The sequence below is a fragment of the Galeopterus variegatus genome, unplaced genomic scaffold, assembly GCF_000696425.1.
Source record: "Galeopterus variegatus unplaced genomic scaffold, G_variegatus-3.0.2 Scaffold2618, whole genome shotgun sequence".
Taxonomy (NCBI): domain Eukaryota; kingdom Metazoa; phylum Chordata; class Mammalia; order Dermoptera; family Cynocephalidae; genus Galeopterus; species Galeopterus variegatus.
Window position 1 is genome coordinate 45,762 of NW_007728729.1, and position 12,334 is coordinate 58,095.

General features: G+C 40.2%; 1 protein-coding gene and 1 pseudogene across 1 annotated transcript in view; both read left to right on the plus strand.

Moving 5' to 3' along the window:
* Positions 1–12,334, plus strand: part of RNF157 (ring finger protein 157) — an 88,250-nt gene that overhangs the window by 6,583 nt on the left and 69,333 nt on the right. The window lies entirely within an intron of this gene.
* LOC103598459 lies at positions 4,190–4,621 on the plus strand (annotated as a pseudogene).

Below are 12,334 nucleotides of genomic sequence, written 5' to 3' on the forward strand. Positions count from 1 at the left end.
CCGAGGCTTGCAATCCCGTTGCCGGTCCCCGGTCCGGTACGGGGGCAACACTGAGGGTTGCGATCCGTTGCCGGACACGGAAAAAAGACAAAAGACAAAGAAAAAAAAAAAAAAATGGACAAAGGAGCTGAATAGATATTTTACACAAGAAGGTACAGGAATGGCTAGTAAACACATAAAGATGCTTGACATCAGTAGTTATTAGGAAAATACATTTATACCACTTCATACCTACTAGGACAGCTAAAATAAGACAGACAGACCATATCAAGTTTTGAGGAGAATGCAGAGATTGAAATCCTTGTGAATTGCTGAGGGGAATGTAAAATGGTACAACCACTTTGGAGAAGAGTTTGGCAGTGTCTTTAAAAGTTAAACCAGGGGCCGGCCCGTGGCTCACTCGGGAGAGTGCGGTGCTGATAACACCAAGGCCCCGGGTTCGGATCCCATATAGGGATGGCCGGTTCGCTCACTGGCTGAGCGTGGTGCTGACAACACCAAGTCAAGGGTTAAGATCCCCTTACCGGTCATCTTTAAAAAAAAAAAAAAAAAAGTTAAACCAGGCTGGCTTGTTAGCTCAGTTGGTTAGAATGGTGTTATAACACCCAAGTCAAGGGTTCATATGCCTATACCGGCCAGCACGAAAAAATAAATAAATGTAATTTACCTGGTGATCCAACAATTCTACTCCTACGAATCTGTGCAAAAGAAATAATATATATACGCACAAAGACATGTACACAGATGTTCAAAGCTGCATTGCTCATAATGGGCAAAAGACTGGAAATAATCCAAATGTCCATCAGCCTGTGAATGGGTAAACAAAATGTAGTATATCCATGCAATTAAATACTATTCAGCAGTTTAAAGGAGTGAGCTACTGATACATACCACACAACATGATTTAACTTTAAAAACATTATGCTAAGTGAAAGAAGCCAGATGCAAGTCTATACATTGCATAAGTGTTTCTGTGAAATAGCTAGAGGAAGCAAGTTTATAGAGTTAGCAGAGCAGTGTTTGCCTAGGGCTGGGTATGGGAGTGAGAATTAATTGTAAACAGGCATGATAGAACATTTTGGGGTGATGGAAATGTTTTCAACTGGATTGTGAGGATGGTTACCAAAATCATTGAATTGTACAATGGATGAATTTTATGCTATGTATATTATACCTACGTAAAGCTGTTAAAAGTAACAGTATAGAGAGATTTAAGCCTTTTGAGTAAAATAAAGAGAAAAACTTGCTCACTAAGGGTGGGTTGGGAGCAAATAGCATTGAAGATAGATTTTTGTTTGTTTGTTTTGATTTTCAGTGGCTGGCCAGTACTGGGATCTAAACCCTTGACCTTGGTGTTATAACATGACGCTCTAACCAACTGAGGTAACTGGCCAGTCATTGAAAGTAGATTTTGAAGGTAGGCTGTAGAACTCTTAAATAGTCCAATGCAGAGAATAGTATTAGTAATGGCCTAAAGGTTGGAAATATTCCTGTTGGATTTAGAAGATAATGAATAGAATTAATTGGTTGGGACAGAAATTGAAAGGATGGGTAGGAGCCACAATGGAGAGGAACCAAAATGGTATTTTTATCTCTAAAAATAAATTAATTAAAAGATTTAGATTAGGTCTTTTAATCTAAAAAGACTATCTCTGCTTAAGAAAGAGGTATGAATGGTTGGAAGAAGTGGAAGTATAGGGTTTGGCTGGTTAGAGCGTGGTGCTGGTAATACCAAGGTCAAAGTTTCGGATCCCCTTTCCATCCAGCCACCAAAAAAGAAAGTGGAAGCATACAGATTTGGTAGGAAACTATTATGTGATAACCACTGTAATCAAATTTAGAAAGGGCTGAGATATTGACTAGGATGCTTTGCACAAAGCACATGTTTAGTGTTTTTGTGGCTTTGATGACTATGACGTTTTTAGCCTGAGTTAATAGAGAAATGAGGCACCATTTACAGAAATTGAGAATCTGGAGCAGGAACTGCTTTTAAAGGGAGTCCTGGTTGGCTGATTAGCTCAGTTGGGTAGAGCATGGTGTTATAACACCAAGGTCAAGGGTTCGGATCTCTATCCTGGCCAGTCACCAAAAACAAAACAAAGAGTATCCTAAATGTCATCTAGGGCTTTACTGTGCCTTCAGATCTCAGCAAATTAGACAGAAACCCGGCAATTACCTAAAATTGTAGAATGGAGAATTCTAATGCCCCGCCAAGATTTCTGTGGATTCTCTAGGGTATAATATTATGACCATTTTGACTCATGGGCTCCAGCTTGTTGTCTTTGCCCTACAACAGATGTGACATCAGTCCATTCTTTTTTTTTTCTACAAAAAATTCCATTTACATGATGTATTCAAAGTGTAGATTTTACTAAAGATTGTGGGGGATGATGAGTTGGGTTTATAGTACAGAAATGCAAACAACCCCAAAGGGATAATAAGCATTGTTACCCTAAAACTGTACTTCAGCTGGGGAGTTTTACTGGCTGTTAAGCTCACCAACCCCAGCCTTTTTCTGTCTGGATGTCTCCTTCTTACCTCTCCTTTTTCTGACTCTACTCTTCTCTCTCAGACAAAAAACAAATTACAAAGCATTTTGGGTTCCATCAAGGAACAACAAAAGCACCCATAACCGTGTGTGGCTCTCCATTCTCAGCAGTTTGTTAAGGTATATATCCCCCCTAAAAGACAGTGCTTTCCCTAAGAGGAATTCTGGTGCCTGCTTTTAAAATGCTCTTTATTCCACCTCTTTTCAGAAGAAAAAGTTATTCATTGAGTTTTGAAGCAAAGATGGGATATCCACATGAAAAGATATGGCAGGTGGTTAAAGATTTGGACTGAAACTCCAGAGAGATCAGAGACAAATTTTGGGAGTTGCGTATGGGAAAGGAGAAGTCAACGTTGATTAATTGCCCATTGGGCCTAGCCAGCTGCTATGCACATGTGATCTTATTTGATCTCGTCAACAATCCTTTGAAAGAAGTATTATCTCCATTATACAAATAAAGAAAGCAAAGCTCAAAAAGTTTAAATAATTTATCCTAGGTCATACAGCTGTTAGCATCAGGATAAAATCTAGCTCTGTTTTAAGTCAAAGCCTTTGATTCTGTGAAGAGAGAGAAAGAGAGTGTGAAAGAAGAGGAGAAGAGAGGCTGAGCTCTTAAACACAAGTTCATGCTTATGAGCGGGGTGAAAAATTGGAGCAAGTGAGAGGTGGAAGAGACCCAGAGCTGTCGGGTTTTGGAAGCTGAGGAAAAAAGAGAGCCCAGAAAAGAGTTGTGAATTCTGCCGAGCGTTAATAAGGTCAAAAAGTGTGAGAAGACTGTTGGTTCGGTTGGTGTTGCAGAGAACAGTTACAGTAGAGTGGTACAAACTACTGGAAAGATCCAAGGAATTATTGGTGTGGAGCGGAAGCACACAGGTTAGGGATAGGGCTAGGGTGAATGGATGGATATTAAGCCACGGTAGATGGAACTCTTTTTGTATTTGTTTTTTAAATTGGGAAGACCAGGATATGTTTATTGAATGAGGTAAGAAGCCAGTGGAGGAAGAGAAATAGAAGTATTAATAGAGAAGGATGGTTACTGATGAGGTCTTGGGCAGTTGGGAATGAGAACTCAGGTGAAGTTAACCTTGGGATAGGGATAGAGGGAATGAATGCCTCCTTGAGACTGGAGGAAAGTATGGATAGAAATATAGGAAAGTTGCAGGGTGCTGAAACTCGTAATGGAGAAGAGTTTTGAGAGAGTGCCACAGAGTAGGGGGAGGAAGGGCAGCAGGATGGGGACTTGAGAACGTGGGAAGGGTTTGAGTCCAGCGATGTGAGCCGTACTCGAAACTGCGGAGCTACGGTTGTTAGGACTATGTTGTACTAGTTCAGAATAGAAGAGAGTCCGTATCTAGGTATATATAGCATGATAAAAATAACATTTCGGATTAGTGGGGGAAATGGAATATTCAATGAATGGTTTTAGTGGAATTTCTTATATGGAAAAAAAAGATTAAATCCTTATCCCACACAGTCCATATCAACACATTCCAGATGTAAAAACAGTCAAATAGAAAAAAAGGAAGCAACATAAACTGGAAAGAGAAGAGAATGTTTGTTAATAGGGAAACAGTCAATTAAATCTGGGTATTCCATGAGAATGCAGTGTAATGGTGAAGAGCATGCACAGAACGAGGAACCATGGCCGCTATGGTTGCTTTTTGCAGTGATTTAGGGAGGAAACAGTTGACATGCTTGGTAGTGGCTGCTGTCTGCCTCTAGGTTCCCGGGAGTCACACGGTGCAGGGGAGAAGAGGCTGTTCACGGTATAAACAGGTAACCAATAATGAGGACCTGCCCGTTCCAATGGAAAATCCTTATAAGAAGCCTCTTAAGAAATGTATCTTGTATGGAAAATGCGTAGATTATAAGAATGTACGGCTTTTGTCCCAGTTCATTTCTCCATTTACTTTATGCATCATTGGAAGACACATAACAGGTCTTTGTGGGAAGAAACAGAAAGAAATCACAAAAGCAATTGAGAGTTCAATAATGGGGTTTATGCCAGGTACTTACAAGTATCCAGCATATCTCAACGACCCTAAAGTTTGTAACATCAAATATCAGGAATAAATTTTTTTTTTTTTTTTTTAAAGATGACCGGTAAGGGGATCTTAACCCTTGACTTGGTGTTGTCAGCCCCCCGCTCCCCCAGTGAGCCAACCGGCCATCCCTATGTGGCATCCGAACCCGGGGCCTTGGTGTTATCAGCACCACACTCTCCCGAGTGAGCCACGGGCTGGCCCTTAATTTTTTTTTTTTTTGGTCCTTTTTGTGACCGGTAAGGGGATCGCAACCCTTGGCTTGGTGTCGCCGGCACCACACTCAGCCAGTGAGTGCACCGGCCATCCCTATGTGGCATCCGAACCCGGGGCCTTGGTGTTATCAGCACCACACTCTCCCGAGTGAGCCACGGGCTGGCCCTTAATTTTTTTTTTTTTTGGTCCTTTTTGTGACCGGTAAGGGGATCGCAACCCTTGGCTTGGTGTCGCCGGCACCACACTCAGCCAGTGAGTGCACCGGCCATCCCTATATAGGATCCGAACCTGCGGCAGGAGCGCTGCTGCACTCCCAGCACTGCACTCTCCCGAGTGCTCCACGGGCTCTGCCCTTGGTAGGATATTTGTTTAATTTATTTTACTGTGACCTTATTAAGGAAAAATGTTAGAAGATTGATTACAGGTCTCACAATAAAAACTCCCTATTAGCATGAGATAGTGGCGAAAATCCAAAATTTGTTTGTTTAGGGCCGGCCTGTGGCTCACTCGGGAGAGTGCGGTGCTGATAACACCAAGGCCACGGGTTCGGATCCCATATAGGGATGGCCGGTAAAAAAAAAAAAAAAAAAAAATTTGTTTGTTTATTTTATAAAATACAAAGTCTCCATGACTTCAGAAAGTTTAATATCGGGCCGGCCAGGTGGCGCACTCGGTAGAGTGCGGCGCTTGGAAGCGCGGTGGCGCTCCCGCCGAGGGTTCGGATCCCATATAGAGACCGGTCTGCTCACTGGTTGAGCGCGGTGTGGGTGCGACACTGAGGGTTGCGATCCTGTTACTGGTCACGAAAAAAGACAAAAAGGGAAAAAAAAAAAGAAAGTTTAATATCTTTGGTTTGGAATTGTGCCATGACAGTAAATAAATTATTGTTACTAAAGGTCTAAACACTTTTTTTCTCCTAAGCCCATTTATAGACTATAGAGTCATGCATATTTCAGTGATTTCTTAGATTTGGAAAGAAAAGTTATTTTAAAATTAGAGTTTTTGTTTGTTAACTTTTAGAGTGCCTGTAAATATAGGGTGCCTTGTAAAACATGGAAAATGGGTTTAATTGACCTTTATTGTATGATGTTATTGTATGATGTGTTGATATGGACTGTGTGGGATAAGGATTTAATCTTTTTTTTCGATATAAGAAATTCCACTAAAACCATTCATTGAATATTCCATTTCCCCCACTAATCTGAAATGTTATTTTTATCATGCTATATATACCTAGATATATAGTGGTTCGGTAGCAAATGTCACATCTCCTCATTGAGGCAGACATAATTTCGGAAATCCACTGACCAGTATGTAATTTCACTGTGGTGTTAGGAATATGCCCCAAACCTTAAATTCAAAATGATTAGGTAAATTATTTAAGATAGTGAATTCTGGATGAGATTTATCTTTTTGTTCACATGATGAGGCACAAATGGTTGCATTTTTCTTTGTGGAAAGTTGAAGTCAATTTGTTGATTTTGGGCTCTTGCTTCAAGAGTTGCCATTGATAGGATAGGGCTCCCTCAGTGTGATGCAAGTTTGCTTGGAGTGGCCCCGAGTTCTGCAGAGCCAGAAAGTGTTGATTGTGACTACTATAAAGTTGGATGTTAAAGAGCAGTGTCTGGAGCTACTCTGTCCAGTATGGTAACCACAGGCCACACATGGCCACAGAGCACTTGACGTGTGCCTAGTCCAAACTGAGCTGGGCTAGAAACAGTGGAAAATATATGCCAAATTTTGAAGACTCAGTACAAAAAAAGAATTTAAATCCTTAATATTTTTATGTTGATTGCATGTTGAAATGATAATATTTTGAACATTTGGTGTAAACAAAATATATTGCAATTTATTGTACCTGTTTTTACTTTTTTTAAATGAAGCTATTAAAAATGTTAAAATACATTTGTGGCACACATATTTTTACTGGACAGCGCTGATCTGAAGGTACAGTAGGAGTGGCTAGTGTGGAGTCTGTAGCTTTATAAACATCGTACCACAGAGACATTCAGGTAAAAATATTGAAACTATCATGTATCTAGTTTGAAAGCCTAGAACTGTAGATAAAGACACAAAGTCCAGTTGGTGATTATCTTGTTATTTAAGATAATGAAATGCTGAGTCTGATTACTTTTGGGAAAAAACAATGGGTGGCTTGATGATTTTTTTTTTTTTCTTTTTTCTTTTTTGAGTAGGAGATAGTGGAGTCTTGGGGATAAGCTCTCTGCATAAACTAACTTTACTGGATATCTGCAACTCTCAGTTTATTTCTGTTTTATAAGCCTCCTGTTAGAAAATGACATTTTGATTCCTAATTGTTATTGGTGCTAATGTAGTTGAATTGATCTTACCGTTACTTTTTTCTTTACACTTGGTTAGAAAAACTTGGTGCAGTTGCTTCTCTGGAATCAAATAAAATAACTTATTTCTAAATTTTAAGTTTTTTAAAGATTGCTTTTTTATAGAGAGATGTTAACTTTTTGAAGAGGTATGCCAAATCCTTAAGATATTTTAATGCTTTTTTAAAAATGAAAGGAGCTTTAGTGTTTTTTCTTATTATAAAATAATAGATTAGATATCCATTATAAAAAAAACTACAGCAATATAGAAAAACACAAAAAGATGAAAGTAAAAATCATCATAAAATTCCTCCACATATGGGGCAGCCCGTGGCTCACTCAGGAGAGCGCGGTGCTGATAACACCAAGGCCCCGAGTTCGGATCCCACATAGGGATGGCCGGTTTTCTCACTGGATAAGCGTGGTACTGACAACACAAAGTCAAGGGTTAAGGGCCGGCCCGGTGGTGCACTGCTACAGTGCGCTGCTTGGGAGTGCGGCGGCGCTCCCACCGAGGGTTCAGATCCCACATGCAGACCGGCGGCTCACTGGCTGAGCGAGGTGCAGGCGCAACGCTGAGGGTTGCGATCCCGTTGCCGGTCCTGGTCCGGTGCAGGCGCGACACTTGGGGTTGCGATCTGTTGCCGGTCACGAAAAAAGACAAAAAGGAAAAAAAAAAAAGTCAAGGGTTAAGATCCCCTTACCGGTCATCTTTAAAAAAAAAAAAAAAAAAATTCCTCCACATAGAGGAAACCACTGTTAACAAATCAGTGAATGTTCTTTCAGGAATCTGTCCTAATATAGACATAGTCTTTTTTCTTTTTTCTTTCTTTCTTTCTTTTTTTTTTTTTTTTTTTTTTTTTGTCCTTTTTGAGACCGGCCCCACCGCGCTCAGCCAGTGAGCGCTGTGAGCGCACCGGTCATCCCTATATAGGATCCGAACCCCGCGGCGGCAGCGCTGCTGCACTCCCAGCGCCGCATCCTCCCGAGTGCACCACTGGCTCGGCCCTTTTTTCTTTCTTTAATTTTTTTTGGCAGCTGGCCAGTATGGGGATCCAAACCCGTGACCTTGGTGACATAAGGCTGCATTCTAACCAACTGAGCAACTGGCCAGCCCAAACCCATACTCTTTATAAGTGGGCATTACTAAACCTGCTCTTTTGTAACTTGTATCTTTTGCTCAGTAAAATGTCTTTGGCATCTTTCCTTGCCAATAAAATGTAAAATTGTATCAGCATTTTTGATGGTTACATAGCATTCTATTGATAGATTTATTAAAGTACGTTCCCTGTTGGTGGATGTTTATACAAGGTATACAAGGTATTTTAGATGAGATTCTAAAACAATTATGTGTGGTCAGTTCCACATGGCATCTTGGCTGAAAGTAGAGATGTGCTTCTATGTTTTGGTCTATGCGTAGGACCTCTAGAAACTTTGAGGGACTCCAGAAATTGTCATAGAATTGCTCGTTTCATAGGTATTTAATTAATCTTTGTAATTCCTGTTGTTGATATTCAGAGTATCAAGTTTTGCCTTATATTGTTATACTTCTTTCTGATGGTGCTTTGGAAATTTGTACAGTAATTGTGTATGTATTGAAAACACTGCAAATTCTAAAATTTTTACTTAGGTCCAGAGGTCTTTTGCTTTTGTTTCTAAAAATATAAACTTTGGCAGTACAGCCCATGTGTTTTTCTGTTTCATTTTATTCCATATTTTATTCTGGACAGGGAGGCTGTACCTTGAACTTACTGGCTCTTCCACTAGACACGTAAAATAAAATATTTAAAGTTGATGTGGAAAACAAAATGTTTTTGAAACGAAAGGGTCTGATTTACAATTTTTGTTTGCCTTTGTCAGAAAGAAAAATACCTGGGCTTTATCTGCTTGAGCATTTTATCATCAAATGCGTTGTCCCTATTTTTTCTATTACAGTACAGGGAAAGGGAAAGTCAGGTATGTTCACATCATAAAGGATCCCAAACACTTGGCTTCTCTTCCACATATATATGAAAGAATAGACTTTAAATTTGTGTGTGTGTGTGTGTGTGTGTGTGTGTGTGTAGAGAGAGAGAGAGAGAGGTGTTGGTTTCCATTTTTCCCCCTCACACACTATTCTTTGCCTCTGTCAGATGGTCAAACAGGTGTATTGTTTATGACAAGGGATTTGGACTTGACCAGACCTTGGGTTTGAACCTTGCCTCTTTCTGCCTCTGCTGTTTAACTATGGGACTTAGCACAAGTCATTGAACTCTCCAGTCTCTAGTTTCCTCAGCTGAAAAGTGGGCATAAGAAAACCTTTCTCACAGATGACATTTAAGAGGGATAATTTTGGTAAGGTTCTGTATCTTGCTTACAATATGTGTTTGAAAATTAAAGTTAAAATTCAAATTACAACATAATCTGACTTGTGCTAAATTTTTCCTCCCCATGTGAGTTGTTTTTAATTGAGGTGAAATTTACAAAAACATAAAATTAACCATTTAAAAGTGAACACCGACCCTGTACTGGCCAGCCACCAAAATAAATAAGTAAAAGTGAACAATTCAGTGGCATTTTGTACATTCACAACATTGTGTAACTGCCGCCTCTGTTAGTTTTAAAATTTTTCCATCACTTCAAAATAAAACCAGGTACCCATTAAGCAGTTACTCCCCATTCTGCTCTTCCCCAGCCCCTGGCAACACCAATCTGCTTTCTCTCTGTATAGATTTACCTATTCTGGATATTTCAAATACATGGAGTCATACAATATGTGATCTTTTGTGTTTGGTGTCTTTCATATGTTTTTGAGGTTCAACTATGTTATAGCATGTATCAGTACTTTACTCTTTTAAATGGCTGATTAATATTCCATTGTATGGACATATATTTTGTTTAATCCATTCATCTGCTGATGGGCATTTGGATTGTTTCCACCTTTCGGTTATCGTGAATAGCTTCTATGAACCCATATAATTTTAATGTCTATTATTTCCTTGTACTTTAGTTCTTCTAAAAGAACCCATGAAGGAGCATGGACAACAGCTGGGACCAGGAAAGTCCTGGTCTTTGCTGACTGTATACTATAAAATATGTGGAAATTAGAGGGTTGATTAAAATAAAGCTGCACTTTGGATTGTCTGTTGCAATACGTTCTCCACTTTCGATGTATTCGTTGAGGAAACCTGGTCATTTGTCTTGTAGAGTTTTCCACAACCTGAATTTTGCTGAGTGCCTTCCTGAACTGTTATTAATCATGTTCTGTTCTATTTCCTGTAAATTGGATGTTGGATCCAGCAGCTTGATCAAATTCATTTTCTTCTTAAGGCTTAAAAATTGTATGTATGTGTGTTTGTATTTGGTAAGACTACTTTGTTGTGTTCTCCATCACTAGGCTTGTGTCTGGTTGTCTTTTTGGTGGTGGTGTATGATGTTGGTGATTGATGGCTCATTAATTTATTAAGGGTTGTAAAACTGTGATATGCTGGAATGTTTTTGTAAAGAGAAACTTCCCTCATCTATTAATTGGTCAGTAATTCAGGGGTACAGTTCATGTAAGAAAGGCAAGGTAAACGCTTGATGCTTTTCCTTTACTTACCAGTTTTCAAAATAATGAATTGGTTCACTAGTATCCTCCAGTGGTGACCTTTTTTCCTCTTAAATATCATTGTGGACTCAGGGACTTTGGCACATTTACCGTATTTTAGTCCTTGCCATTATTATCCTGATGAGGCTCAGTACATTCCATCTTTGGTCAGTGGGAACCTCTTCACGTCAGCTCTTGAGTCCTTTTGACACAACCCATGTAGGCTTTGAGAGCTCCCTTGTTATTATCTGGTACAACAAGATTTTCCAGGTGCATCTTGTGCATTTCCTGCCACGGACCTGGAATGCAGCCTCCAAAGAGCCTTGGTTCCCGTTGGTAGGAAATATCTGGGGGCCACAGTCTGGGTGTTAGAGATGGTCACTGCTACCTCGTTGGTCATTGTTTCTAGGCCTTTTCAGTGGACAGAGCTAGGAAACATTGTCTGTGAAGATAAAATACATCATGAGTTTTTATTGAGACTTCAAATTCATGTTTTTTTCTTAATGTGGGCTTTAACTTTCTCCCACATGAGAATTCCTGATTCTCAATGATACCAGATATGATAAAATTAAAATATCACATGATTGTTCATTTGCTTAATTTCACATTCTCAGAAGAATAGTACTACCACCAATAATATGATTACTATAAACAGTTTGAGAAATATATATATATTTTTTGCAGGTTTCTTCCCTGTAGAGTATATCCCATGAGAGATGTACAGTCAAATTACAGTGTTTTAAAGTTACTTGGAATAGTTTTTATTTGTGTGGTTATGCCAATAACTGGACATACATTTAGGTTCATTTGTTTCATTTTAATTTTGATTTTTAGAGATTGCTTTAAAATTTTAAAAATTTTATAATTATGAAAAATGTTTATATTGTTCTAGTGTTAATTATACAAAACAATGCATGGTCAAAGACATCTAGCTTTTATCCTAATACCTCCTACCTTGTTCTCTCCCTCCTCCTATAACCATTTAAAAATTTTTGTTTTTGTCCTTTTTGAGACTGGCCGCACCGCACTCAGTCAGTGAGTGCTGTGAGCGCACCAGTCATCCCTGTATAGGATCCGAACCCGCGGAGGGAGTGCTGCACTCTCCCGAGTGCGCCACGGGCTCGGCCTAAAATTTTTTGATTTATCCTTACATTGCTTGTTTTTTTTTTTTTTTGTCTTTTTTCCGTGTCCGGCAACGGATCGCAACCCTCAGTGTCGCCCTCAGTGTCGCCCCCGTACCGGACCGGGGACCGGCAACGGGATTGCAAGCCTCGGCGTTGCTCCGTTGCTCCCGCGCCTCGCTCAACCAGTGAGCGGGAACCGGTCTGTATGTGGGATCCAAACCCTCGGACGGGAGCGCCGCCGCGCTTCCCAAGCGGCGCACTATCCAGTGCGCCACCGGGCCGGCCCTACATTGCTTGTTTTTTTTTTTTTTTTTTCTTTTTTCCGTGTCCGGCAACGGATCGCAACCCTCAGTGTTACCCTCAGTGTTGCCCCCGTACCGGACCGGGGACCGGCAACGGGATTGCAAGCCTCCGCGTTGCTCCGTTGCTCCCGCCCCTCGCTCAACCAGTGAGCGGGAACCGGTCTGTATGTGGGATCCAAACCCTCGGACGGGAGC